Source organism: Gallinula chloropus (assembly GCF_964237585.1).
Source record: "Gallinula chloropus genome assembly, chromosome: Z".
Classification (NCBI taxonomy): Eukaryota; Metazoa; Chordata; class Aves; order Gruiformes; family Rallidae; genus Gallinula; species Gallinula chloropus.
This window is the reverse complement of record NC_140089.1, coordinates 10,204,588-10,216,511: the sequence shown is the minus strand read 5'-3', so window position 1 is coordinate 10,216,511 and position 11,924 is coordinate 10,204,588.

Here is an 11,924-nt window from a genome sequence, read left to right as displayed (position 1 = left end):
CGCTTCAGAAGTGATTGGAACTGAAGCCCAGCTCCTCCTAGCACCCAGACTACCGGTGCTGGGCTGGATGTTCAAAGGGAAAGTCCCTTCTACACACCATGCCACTGATGCTACGTGGAGCAAGTGGGTTGCACTGATTACTCAACGGGCTCGAATAGGAAACCCTAATCGCCCAGGAATTGTGGAAGTGATCACAGACTGGCCTGAAGGCAAAGATTTTGGGATGTCACCAGAGGATGAGGAGGTAACACGGGCTGAAGAAGCCCCACCTTACAACAAATTGCCAGAGAATGAGAAGCAATATGCCCTGTTCACTGATGGCTCCTGTCGCCTTGTGGGAAAGCATCGAAGATGGAAAGCTGCTGTATGGAGTCCTACAAGACGAGTAGCAGAAGCCGCTGAAGGAAAAGGTGATTCAAGCCAGTTTGCTGAGGCGAAAGCCATCCAGTTAGCCCCGGACATTGCTGAGAGAGAAAAGTGGCCAATGCTCTACCTTTATACTGATTCATGGATGGTAGCCAATGCCCTGTGGGGTTGGTTGCAGCAGTGGAAAAAGAACAACTGGCAGCGGAGAGGCAAACCCATATGGGCTGCTGACTTATGGCAAGATATTGCTGCCCGGTTAGAGAAGCTGGTTGTAAAGGTACGTCATGTTGATGCCCATGTGCCTAAGAGTCGGGCCATGGAGGAACATCGAAACAACCATCAGGTAGATAAGACTGCCAGGATTCAAGTGGCTCAAGTAGATCTAGACTGGCAACGTAAAGGTGAATTATTCCTAGCTCGATGGGCTCATGATTCCTCAGGTCATCAAGGGAGAGATGCAACATATAGATGGGCTCGAGATCGAGGGGTGGACTTAACCATGGATGCTATTGCACAAGTTATCCATGAATGTGAGACATGTGCCGCAATCAAGCAAGCGAAGCGGTTGAAGCCACTTTGGTATGGAGGATGGTGGATGAAATACAAATATGGGGAGGCCTGGCAGATTGATTACATCACCCTCCCACGAACCCGCCATGGCAAACGTTATGTGCTTACGATGGTGGAGGCAACCACCGGCTGGCTAGAATCATATCCCATACCCCATGCCACTGCCAGGAATACAATCCTGGGTCTTGAAAGGCAAGTCCTATGGCGACACGGCACCCCAGAAAGAATTGAGTCAGACAACGGGACTCATTTCCGAAATACTCTCATAGACACCTGGGCCAAGGAGCATGGCATTGAGTGGGTGTGCCACATTCCTTATCATGCACCAGCCTCTAGGAAAATTGAACGATATAATGGACTCTTAAAGACAACCCTGAAAGCAATGGGTGGTGGAACATTCAAACACTGGGATACACATTTAGCCAAAGCCACGTGGTTAGTTAACTCTAGAGGATCCACCAATCGAGCTGGTCCTGCCCAGTCAAAATTTCCACGTACTGTGGAAGGAGACAGAGTCCCAGTGGTGCATATGAAGAGTATATTAGGGAAGACAGTTTGGGTCATCCCTGCTTCAGGCAAAGGTAAACCCATGTCTGGGATTGCTTTTGCTCAAGGACCTGGTTGTACTTGGTGGGTAATGCAGAAGAATGGAGAAGTTCGATGTGTACCTCAAAGGGATTTGATTTTAGGTGAGAATAGCAAATATAATTAATAAGGTAGAAATTGTATTATAATAATTTCTCTGTGCATTCATTATTGATATTATTGCTGTATGTTGTATTGTATGTTGTACCAATGGAGTTACAGCCGGAGTCATACAAGTCAATGAAGGAAGAGTGCCACGATGACGGGACCAAGACCTGGTGTTCCAAGAACTTTTTCCTCCTTCCCTTTGAAAATGAACATCTTTGATTCACAGACTATGAACATGGACCATGTCAGGTGTATCGGTCGAGAGCCCGAGATGCAGCATGCAACAATCCAGTGACGCATACTGACACCATGGGAGACTTTTACGATGAATGAAGCCTGAAAATCATCATGGACTAAATGTTCATTCACTCAACCAGCTCAGAAGAATGGTCCATAGACTAAGGGAATAATACATGTGTGCACACATATATGTATGTCTGAAACAAGAAATTGTTGGATTTGGTCATGACGTAAATGGTATGGAATAAGGGGTGGATAATGTCCTGGTTTTGGTCAAGATGGAGTTAATTTCATTTGTAACAGCAGATGAATGCTGTGTTTGAGAGTAAGATGGGAGTAGTGCTGATAACACCCTGATGTTTCTAGTTGCTGTCAGACAGTCAAGGACTTTCTCAGCTCTTCATGAGAAAGGAGGGGCGAAGCCAGGACAGGTGACCCAACTGGCCAAAGAGAGTATTCCACGCCAGTTACGTCCTGCCCAGGATATCGGGGGCTGACGGGAGGAAGGCCGAGGGCGGCGCCGGGACGCGCGGTTCTTGGGGGACGGTTGGGTTCTGGGACGGCTCTGGGTGGCACTGCCTGAGTTGTGTGGTTTGGTGAGAAAATGCATTGTGTATCAACAGCTTCATATATTTTTGCTTTGAAGTCCTGTTAGCATTGTTACATTGTATCTTTCTGTTATCTTAGTAAACTATCCTTATCCCAACCCATGGGCCTCTTAATTTCTTGATTTTGGGGTTGTTTGCCCCTTCCTCTTACTTTTTCCCTTCCCTTAATTCTCACCCCCCCCACACCCCCCCGCTTCCCTTTAACCTGCTCTTTTCCTTTAAGGAGCAGGCAGCTGCGTGGATCTTGGCCCTCAGCCGGGGTGAAACCACGACAGAAGGACATTGAGGTCCTCGAGCGAGTGCAGAGAAGGGCAACCAGGCTGGTGAAGGGACTGGAGGGCAAATCCTATGAGGAGCAGCTGAGAGAGCTGCTTTAGTCTGAGGGGCTGTTTAGTCTGGAGAAGAGAAGGCTGAGGGGAGACCTTATCACCACCTACAACTACCTGAAGGGAGCTTGTAGAGAGGTGGGCGATGGTCTCTTCAGCCAGGTGACAGGAGATAGGACAAGGGGCAATGGCATGAAGCTGTGCCAGGGCAGGTTTAGATTGGATAGTAGAAAAAAATTTCTACTGAAAGAGTTGTCACGGCCTGGAACAGGCTGCCAAAGGAGGGGGTTGAGTCACCATCCCTGGATGTGTGCAAAAAAAGGGGTGATGAGGTACTTATGGATATGGTTTAGCATAGGGTGGGAATGGTTGGACTCGATGATCTTCAAAGGCCTCTTCCAACCTTGTGATTCTGTGATTCTGGGAGGAAGTACCTTCCTCATGGCACAGGCCTTACAATTACCACACCTTGGCCTTATTAGATACGTAGCTTAAAATCACAGTACTGTCAAGTACCTAAAAAAACCCCTGGTCTGGTAGAAAGGGTTGGAACAAGATGGGCTTTGAGTTCCCTTCCACCTCAAACCGTTCCGTGATTCTATGAATATACTTCATTCTACTGCTCATCACTTAAGATCTCATTTTAGTGCCCATGATGTGGCAGTGAATTTACCAGTACTCAACTAAACCTGGGATGGAGTTAAGCAGTGACCATATTATGAAGTCTGTCTTGGTTTTGTCTTGTCTTGAACAACCTAAAGAATGTAAACCCTTGCCATCTTACTGTATGCTGCCTTTTTGTTGTTCAGGGGCACAGAGTGTGGGGGGTATGTTAATGAGTTCAGGAAGAAAAGCCAGGTCTGACACAGGCTTCAGCAGTAGCTGCTGTTGAGCTTCAACCAAGCTAAAAAAGAAGAGTCATTTGTGTTCCTGCTTTGTTACATGTCCCTTAGCTTTGAATCTGTACATCTCACCTATAACTACATGTCTTGTTAAACAGCCTCTTGTGGCAGAGCCTGCCAGAAGTGTTGGAAACAGCAGATAACAGTGCCAGCTTGTTTCCCTTCTCCCCACCATTGTTCTGATTACAGTAATAAATTACAAGTGGATTTCTCTGGTCAGTAAATTATTTCAATGGGAAGTTTCAATTTCAATCATTTCTGAAGATATTCTGAATTCTATTTTAATTTTTCTGATGATTTCAACGGGAAAAAAAATTGGAAAGTTTTTGGTGTGTGGTTTTTGGGGTTTTTTACCCTCTAATTTTTGCTGTTTTTCGGAGCTCTGGAATAGGCTGCCCAGGGAGGTGGTGGAGTCTGCATCTCTGGAGATATTCAAGACCCGTCTGGACGCCAATCTGTGCAATATGAGCTGGGGAGCTGCTTTGGCAGGGGGGTTGGACCCCATGATCTCTCAAGATCCCTTCCAACCCCTAGGATTCTGTGGTTCTACACTATTAAGTGGAATTACAAAGAGCCTGTAAGCTTTGGTCTTCAGAGACCATGGCAATATGGCCTCAAGTAAAACCACACACGAAACGTTGCTAGTCTGTTAATTTCTCCCATTTCTCATTACTGGGTGCCTGAATTATAGCATCCTCCTTTCTCCCTCCTGTCAGACATGGAAAATAAAAGCATTATTCAGAATGCAGGGGAAATACTCAGCTAGTTCTTACTAAAAGAATCAGGAAGAATTGTTAGAAATTGTGTGACCATTGCTGCAGCATGTATGGAATGAAGTGAATGGGAATGAAAGTGAATTTTCATGTAGTGCATCTACTCCAAAGCTGGAAACAAATGTTGTATCATGTGGCTTAAATATACTGGTTTACAGTTTGTATTTATTAAATTCAAGCATTCCCCAGACATCACACACATTTAAATACATTCAATTTCCATTAGCTATTGGAACTAGGAAGTGAACTTGCCTGTGAACTATAAACTCATAGCCTACTAAAGGAAAGAGCAAAGAACTCATTTTTGATTGTAAACACAGGCTAACACTGAAAAACACTTTCTTAGCCATTTTTGAAGGAGGTCATTTAGTCATTTCCGTGTCTCACAGAAGATCAGACTTTCCAGATTCTTCAATTTATGGGGAAAAAATATGTTCCTCTGTAACAAAAAGTTAGAAGGACAGTTTCCTCCAAAGCTTGAAATAGCAAATCTGAAGAGTATAAATATTAAATAAAAGAAATAAATATATAATCTAATCAAGTTCGTCTCACAGAAATAACTTCAACTAAGACACCACTTTCAGGACAATGCTTTTTTTAATAGAAATACATATGTCTTTGATAATAAGAACCTAATCAAAAATAACTGGTATCACATTTTCATAATCAAGTGCATCAACAAGTCTTGACATCACATAAATTGGTGTGTAAAAAGCATAAGTATAGTTTATCAATTACAAATATAACCTATTGAAACACAGTAAAGATCACAGTTTAGAAGTAGGTGTTAGTAAAGCTGTTTACATTTACATTTATTCCCTTGGGGTTGGGGTCCTGGCCCTGCGCCGGGGAGACACCATCACTCAATCCCTAACCAGAGATCAGGACCTGTCCGCTGCCTGAGCTCCACTATTTCCCCTGCCCGGCGGGCGGGCGGGCTGGCCGGTCTGAGCTCTCCCGCTCGCCTGCCTGCGCCGTGGGGGGGGGGCAGCGACTCCTCCTCACCCCCTTTGAAGAGCAGCGGGAGGTGGGGGGGGGCACGTGACGTCAGGGGGAGGGTGAGCTCGGGCGAGCTCGCGGGTTGTCGCCGCGGGTCGAGGGATCTGCAGGCGGGGCCCCGGTCCCGGGAACCCTCTGTACAGCCCGACCTCTCGCCCAGCCCCTCAGCTCAGCTCAGCTCAGCTCAGCTCAGCGATCGCGATCGCGATCGCCGCCGCCGCCGCCGCCGCCGCCGCCGCCGCCGCCGCCGCCGCCGCCGCCGCCGCCGCCGCCGCCGCCGCCGCCGCCGCCGCCGCCGCCGCCGCCGCCGCCGCCGCCGCCGCCGCCGCCGCCGCCGCCGCCGCCGCCGCCGCCGCCGCTCGTCACTCGCGGGCGGGTGACCGTTAACGTTTCCCCGCCTTTAAATCCCCCGCGGTGGCTCCGGTCCCGCCTCCCGCCCCGCCTGATTGGCTGGGTGAGCGCGGGCGAGCTCGCGGCTTGTGGCCGCGGGTCGAGGGGTCTGCGCGGGGTGCCCCGGGCCCGGGAACCCTCTGTACAGCCCGACCTCTCGCCCAGCCCCTCGCAAGAGGCACGAGTCACGTTCACGTGAAGCAGCAGGGAACGGGGCGCCTGGCTGCTGACCGAGCCCGAGGTTACTCACACGCAGGACAAGCCCAGCACACTGTGCTCGCCGGGGGCGGCAGCAGCCACGCAAAAGCTCCGTCACCCGGCTGAAGGCTGCACGGTCACTAATGTCACCCTGGCGCCTCCTGCTAAGCAGCGGGAAGGCAAGTCAGCTCTGTGCGGGAGGAGGAGGACCAGCCACAAGCCACCCTCGTTTGTCACCTCCCGTCACACGTGTGCACAGCACGAATCGAGCAGCAGCACCAGCAAAACCCTCTGCCTGGGGAGGGGAGTGAGGACTGGGAGCTGTGCAAGGGAAGAGGGAAATAGAAGCTGTCAGAGTTTACTTTCACACCAGATGGACCTTTCCATCCCACAATGCTACCGAAACCTTAACTGCATCCAGAAACCGTGAACTGTAAAGAAACAAGTACTACATCTCGGTGTCAGGGGTTCAAGTCGCATCCAGCTACAAGGGATTTTCAAAATTCTAATGTGACTCTTCAAGAAAATATTCTGGACTATAACAAGCACCAACAGGGATATTTCCTGTTCCAGTTATTCATTTGTAAATAGTTCTATTGTATATTCACCACTTCTGGTTTCTTCCTTAGAGGAGAATACCAGATTACTCAAAAATAGGACAAAGTATTTTCACCAAAACCACTGTTTAGAAAACACTTTGAATGTTCAAGCATCTAGTGGGATAGAAACATCTGAATAATAATCATTTATTTTTATATAGTGTAAACTATATGTTTCTGACATCCTGGAAGAAAAGTTCCTCACCTTTTTTCTCTGAAATAGAAAGAAATATGGCAGGGAGAAGGAAAGAGAGGGAAAGGGGGAAGCCAAGGAAAAATCTTTGTATATTTTACAAGATGATAGAATTGAAATTAATTTTGAATTTGGCAGAGCTCTGGCTCTTCAGGGAAATTTGGCTAAAATGACCAAGTTTCATGGGGACAACTGCTTAGCTTGTGCTCTGGATGTACTGCAGACTGATCTCACAGAGTGCTGCATGTACTCAGCGGGACAAGAGTCCTAGCCCAATCACTCTATCTTTCTTTCTGCTATATAACCTCCCAGATGGACAAATCCTGATCCGTTCTGGTCCTGATACCTGTGCAAATCCACAGGTATTTGATTTTAGTCAGAGAAAACTCTCCAGATCTACACATCTTTGACTAGAGGCAGAATTTGGTTTTGTTGTACACTCATTTTTGGAAGAAGACTCCATCATGTTTAAAAAGGTGGGAGGTGAACTCCTGGGTCTAGTTCAAGGTTATATTGCCAGCCAGAGTATCACTGTGACCATTTTGCAGCCTTTTTATTGCCCCACTTTGCAGCGTGTTTATTCTCTGCACTTTGTAGAGCTGTTACAAGTGATGCATCAGATACTTTTGCTCATCTGGCTATGACTGTCCTTATTTTTTTAATCACTCTGTGTGTGAAAGGATTATTTTTTTTACCAACGAAAAGTGACATGAAATGTCTGTCCCACCTTACAATTTCATTGAAGGCCCAAGAGTTAGAAAAGAAACAGACAAGCCTACAGATCTTGCATACTGTAGCACTTGCCACCTCATTTGTCTCTGCAAAATAGCTCATTTGGAGAAGATACACCTCTGTATTTCACACACTAAGGCACAAATGGCCTGATGAGTAGACCAAAGCTTAATGCAGTAGAAGAAACGCAGTCTATAAATCCACTAGGAGACCCAGGTTATACATACATAAACCAAACACAAAGACCTTAACCCTTCTGAGTAAAAAACATTCCCATCTAACCCCACTGAGAAGAGCTGGTGAAGAGTTTGTAGTGTGAGCTGTTCATTTATTGATGGAGAGCCCTTTTAAGACGGACAGGTGGCAGAACTGCAATAATCTGGAAAGTCTTGAGCACATGCGTCAGTCATTGCCTCAGACATCAACTTGGTTATTTACTTTGTTCAGTTCAGAAATGATGAGTAGCATGTTCATTTGTGCCTGTCATCATATGCCCAAGACATGTGTCATGCTATAAAAACTGTAGTTTTAAGTAGCTGTCTCCTGTGTGCTGTGATCAGACCCATTCCTTAGTGCAAATATGCCTTTCTTCTTTTTATCTCACCAATTAGAGACATAGTAAACCTGGCAGTTCAAAACAAGGTTACCATCCTCAGAACAAAACCATCATGATGACGTTTCACTAAACAGTGCATTTTGTTGCTTACAGCACCGGATAGAAGTAATTCCTTCATAACCTCTTACATCAGGAAATCAGTTCAGCAAAAGCTATTTTCACGTGACAGTTCCAAAGGAGGAGATCAGAAACTGAACCCTAAATGCAAAAGTCCAACAATAGCAAAAAGACAGATTCATGTGGAGATGAGCCAAGTTTTGCCTGTATTTTTGTTGTTGAAAATGCCCTTGAGTAGTAAAAAGTAATATTTTTAATTAGACCAAATGACTGTAAAGACAGAGATATAAATAAATAAACACAAGAGATTTCACTTTTCCTGTGCCAGCTAAGCAAGGCAAGGAGCAGGCTGACTGGACTTGTAACCTTGTATGCTTTACTCTAGCTATCAGCCGTGAATCTTGTGAAAGATAATTTTCTTTCTGCAAGCTTTGCCTCTAAAAGTTGTTGTAGCCTTCTTATATCATCTCCTCCTTAACAAAGCAGCAAAGCCAAAATCTCAGTGGACTAAACGCTCTATTTTGTCTCCACATCAATATTTCATAAGGGATTTACATACAGTTAGTATGTTCCACTTCTCCTGCTCCTCATGCATGGATAGACAACAGGAGCAACTCTGTACTCAAACCCACCGTGTGCACCAAGTAACACTACGGTTAGCCAGTCCTTGCAAGCCCACACTGCTATTATTCCTCACTTGTTTCCCATTATCCTTGGCCTTCCCACTCTCCCCACCTACACAGAGTTAAAAATGCAACACTTCTAAATATACCTTTGGGATCTGTGGGTTTCCCAGCAGCAGATTTTGAGCAGTTGGCATTTGACGTCACCAGCCCTGAAAGAGCTGTCTCTTCCACAGCACTTTTCTCTATAAATCCTAAAGTCCTCAAAGAGACACGTCTCTCTCAGACTTTTGGATGGGGAAAATGTACCAATGGAAGGAGGAATCAGGAGCTGAGGCACTGACAAAGTTGTTGGCAAAACGCAGCTCTCCCAGCTCCCGCCCCTGCACTCTCTGCTGCACCCTGGCTCTTCACGGGCACAGTGATGGTGGTTTCTCCTTCCTGAGGTGGAGCCTTGCTGGAATAATTGGTGTACTAATTAAGAACTGCCCTAAACATCAGCCTGACTTGCAAGAAGTGGAAACCATCCTTTCTCCAGAAGAGCAGTTTGAGTAAAGGTTAGATGAGATCAGGAGCAATCTCCCGCTTCCTGCCTGTGGGAAACAGAAAACCCTTCAGGACACAACCGTATTTTTCTTCCTTTTTCCATCTCTAGCAGCATGCAGAGCAAGGGGACTCTTCTCTGGGGTTTCAGAGTCAGGCACAAAGAGTTCTTGTTCTTTTTGATCATACCCAGCCACACAGCAAATAAAACTTTTGCCATGCTGGAGCAGGTGGAGACACATGAAGGATCCCATAGGAAGCCTACACCGGAGCAAACTCCTGGCAGGGCCTGCAGCCCATGGAGAGAGGGGCCCATGCCAGAGCAGGTTTGCTGAGGTTACTTGTGACTCCATGGAGGGCCTGGACACAGCAGTCTGGTCCTGAAGGTCTGCTCTCCTTAGAAGCCACACTGGGCGAGTTGGTGAAGAACTGAAGCCCCATGGGAAGGACTCACATTGGAGACGTTCATAGAGGTCTGTTTCTCATGAGTGGGACCCCACGCTGGAGCAGGTGCAGTGTGAGGAGTCCCCCGCCCTTCCCCACCAAGGAGGAAGGAGCAGATGAGACAACATGTCATGAACTGACCCCAACCCCCATTCCCTGTCCCAGTGAGCCCAGGAAGTAGGGAGGGGTGGGGGAGGGATTTTACGATTTGGTTTTATTTCTCGTTATCCTACTCGGTTTGCATTTGGTAATAAATTACATTAATTATATTCCACATATTGCCTGTGCTATTAATTGCTGAATGAGCCTTCTCTGTCCTTACCTCAACCCACATGTCTTTTGTTATATTTTCTCTCCCCTGTCCACTTAAGGAGGGGAGCAATAAAGTGGCTTTGGTGGAGATCTGATTTCCAGACAGGGTTAAACCACTACACCCTCATTCGGTAATTTTATTACAGGTTGTCTTTAAAGCAACAGTCACACAACTTTTTCCAACACTAACAGGAACATGTGAAAAACCTGAGGGAGTACACAAGCAAAATTCCATTTCTCCCCTTTATGCAGGCTTTACAGCTCTCAAGACAACGTATTTCACTCCAGGTTTGTTTTGTTTCCTTGTCATCATCCCTCCAATGGGAAGTTGATCCTTGAACCCTGGGCTGCATTTGACAGTGATATAGCCATCTTCTTCACACTACTGCAATTAAAGGAATGCAAATTTATGCCATGAGTCCATATGTTCACACCAAGGATTGGATTCGTTATTTAATCCAGAAAAATGCATCTGAGATTTTTTTTTCAACACTATGCAAAGGTCCCTGATTAGCTTTCAATACTGTGAGCCAGATATTTTGTTCCGTATTTTGTACTAATGTTTAATCTCAGCAGGATCTCTGTTCTACGAAAGCTTTGAAAGGCATACAAATTAATTATATGTATCAAAGAAACCATCACAATTTCCATATCTAATTAGCACAATGTGGTAACATTCACAGTGATATGCTGTTCACCATAATCTTCTTTGCAAGAGCTTATTTTCTACTTTCAAAGTCACGTTAAGGAAGACAGCCAATCTCCTGTTCTACACATCAAGCCATAAGCATTCATCAGGGTGTCAGCAGAGAGTAACACTTCTAGCCTGTCAATATTTAATCTGCAGTCAAATTAAATCATAGACCATTAGGCCCAGTTCATTAAGAGTTCAGTGCACATGTGGAACTGGATGTCATGAAGCTTCTAAATGAAGCATATGCAGTCTTCTGCTCCTTCACCATGGAAATACCACATATGCACACTACATATGCACAGCACCACTACACCCTCTTGTTCTTAAGTACCCGCTGCATCAGCGCTGTTACTGCTGAGAAATCACCACATTGCCTTTGTGGATGGGCAGCCTGGACCCCTCTGCTGATGTCAGAGTTCAGCACAGGACCAAAGGGCTGGCATTAGCTTTCAGCAGTGGGATAATATTTGTGTAAAATGATAGTAAGAAACATGCCAGCTATGCAGGGAGCTCCGCCCCTTGCTCCTGTCCCCTCTCCATATTTTCTCAAATTTAACAAACTGGGCTTGGAGGAAGCTCATTCCTCCAGGTCTTTCTGAGAGCAGCAATTAAAAAGAAAACCCACCCTTAGATTGATGATCAGCAGCCACGCCTTCACCTCTCTTTGTGCAGCTCAAATGTGAGACAAACCTCGGGCCTGAAGGCGTCTGCCTTGTGCCAGACTGTGCTAAAGCAAAGTGCAAGGAGTGGGGCTGAGCTGAGATCTGGAGTCAAACCTTCAGATAATGTGGTACTGCAGCAACAGCCTGAAACACTGTTTACAGCATAGCTTGAGACTTCTGTAATAACACTGTGTAAATGGCACCTGCTCTTAGCTGGTGATGTGTCTGACAACAGGCAGCTCTGACTCAACATGGGTGAAGACAAGGCCGTCAGTGGCAGTTTAAAAGCCAGTTGACTGGAGATTAGCAAATGTGATGCCCATCCACAGGAAGGGCCAGAAGGAGGACCTGAGGAACTGTAGGCCTGTCATTCTGACCTTGGTG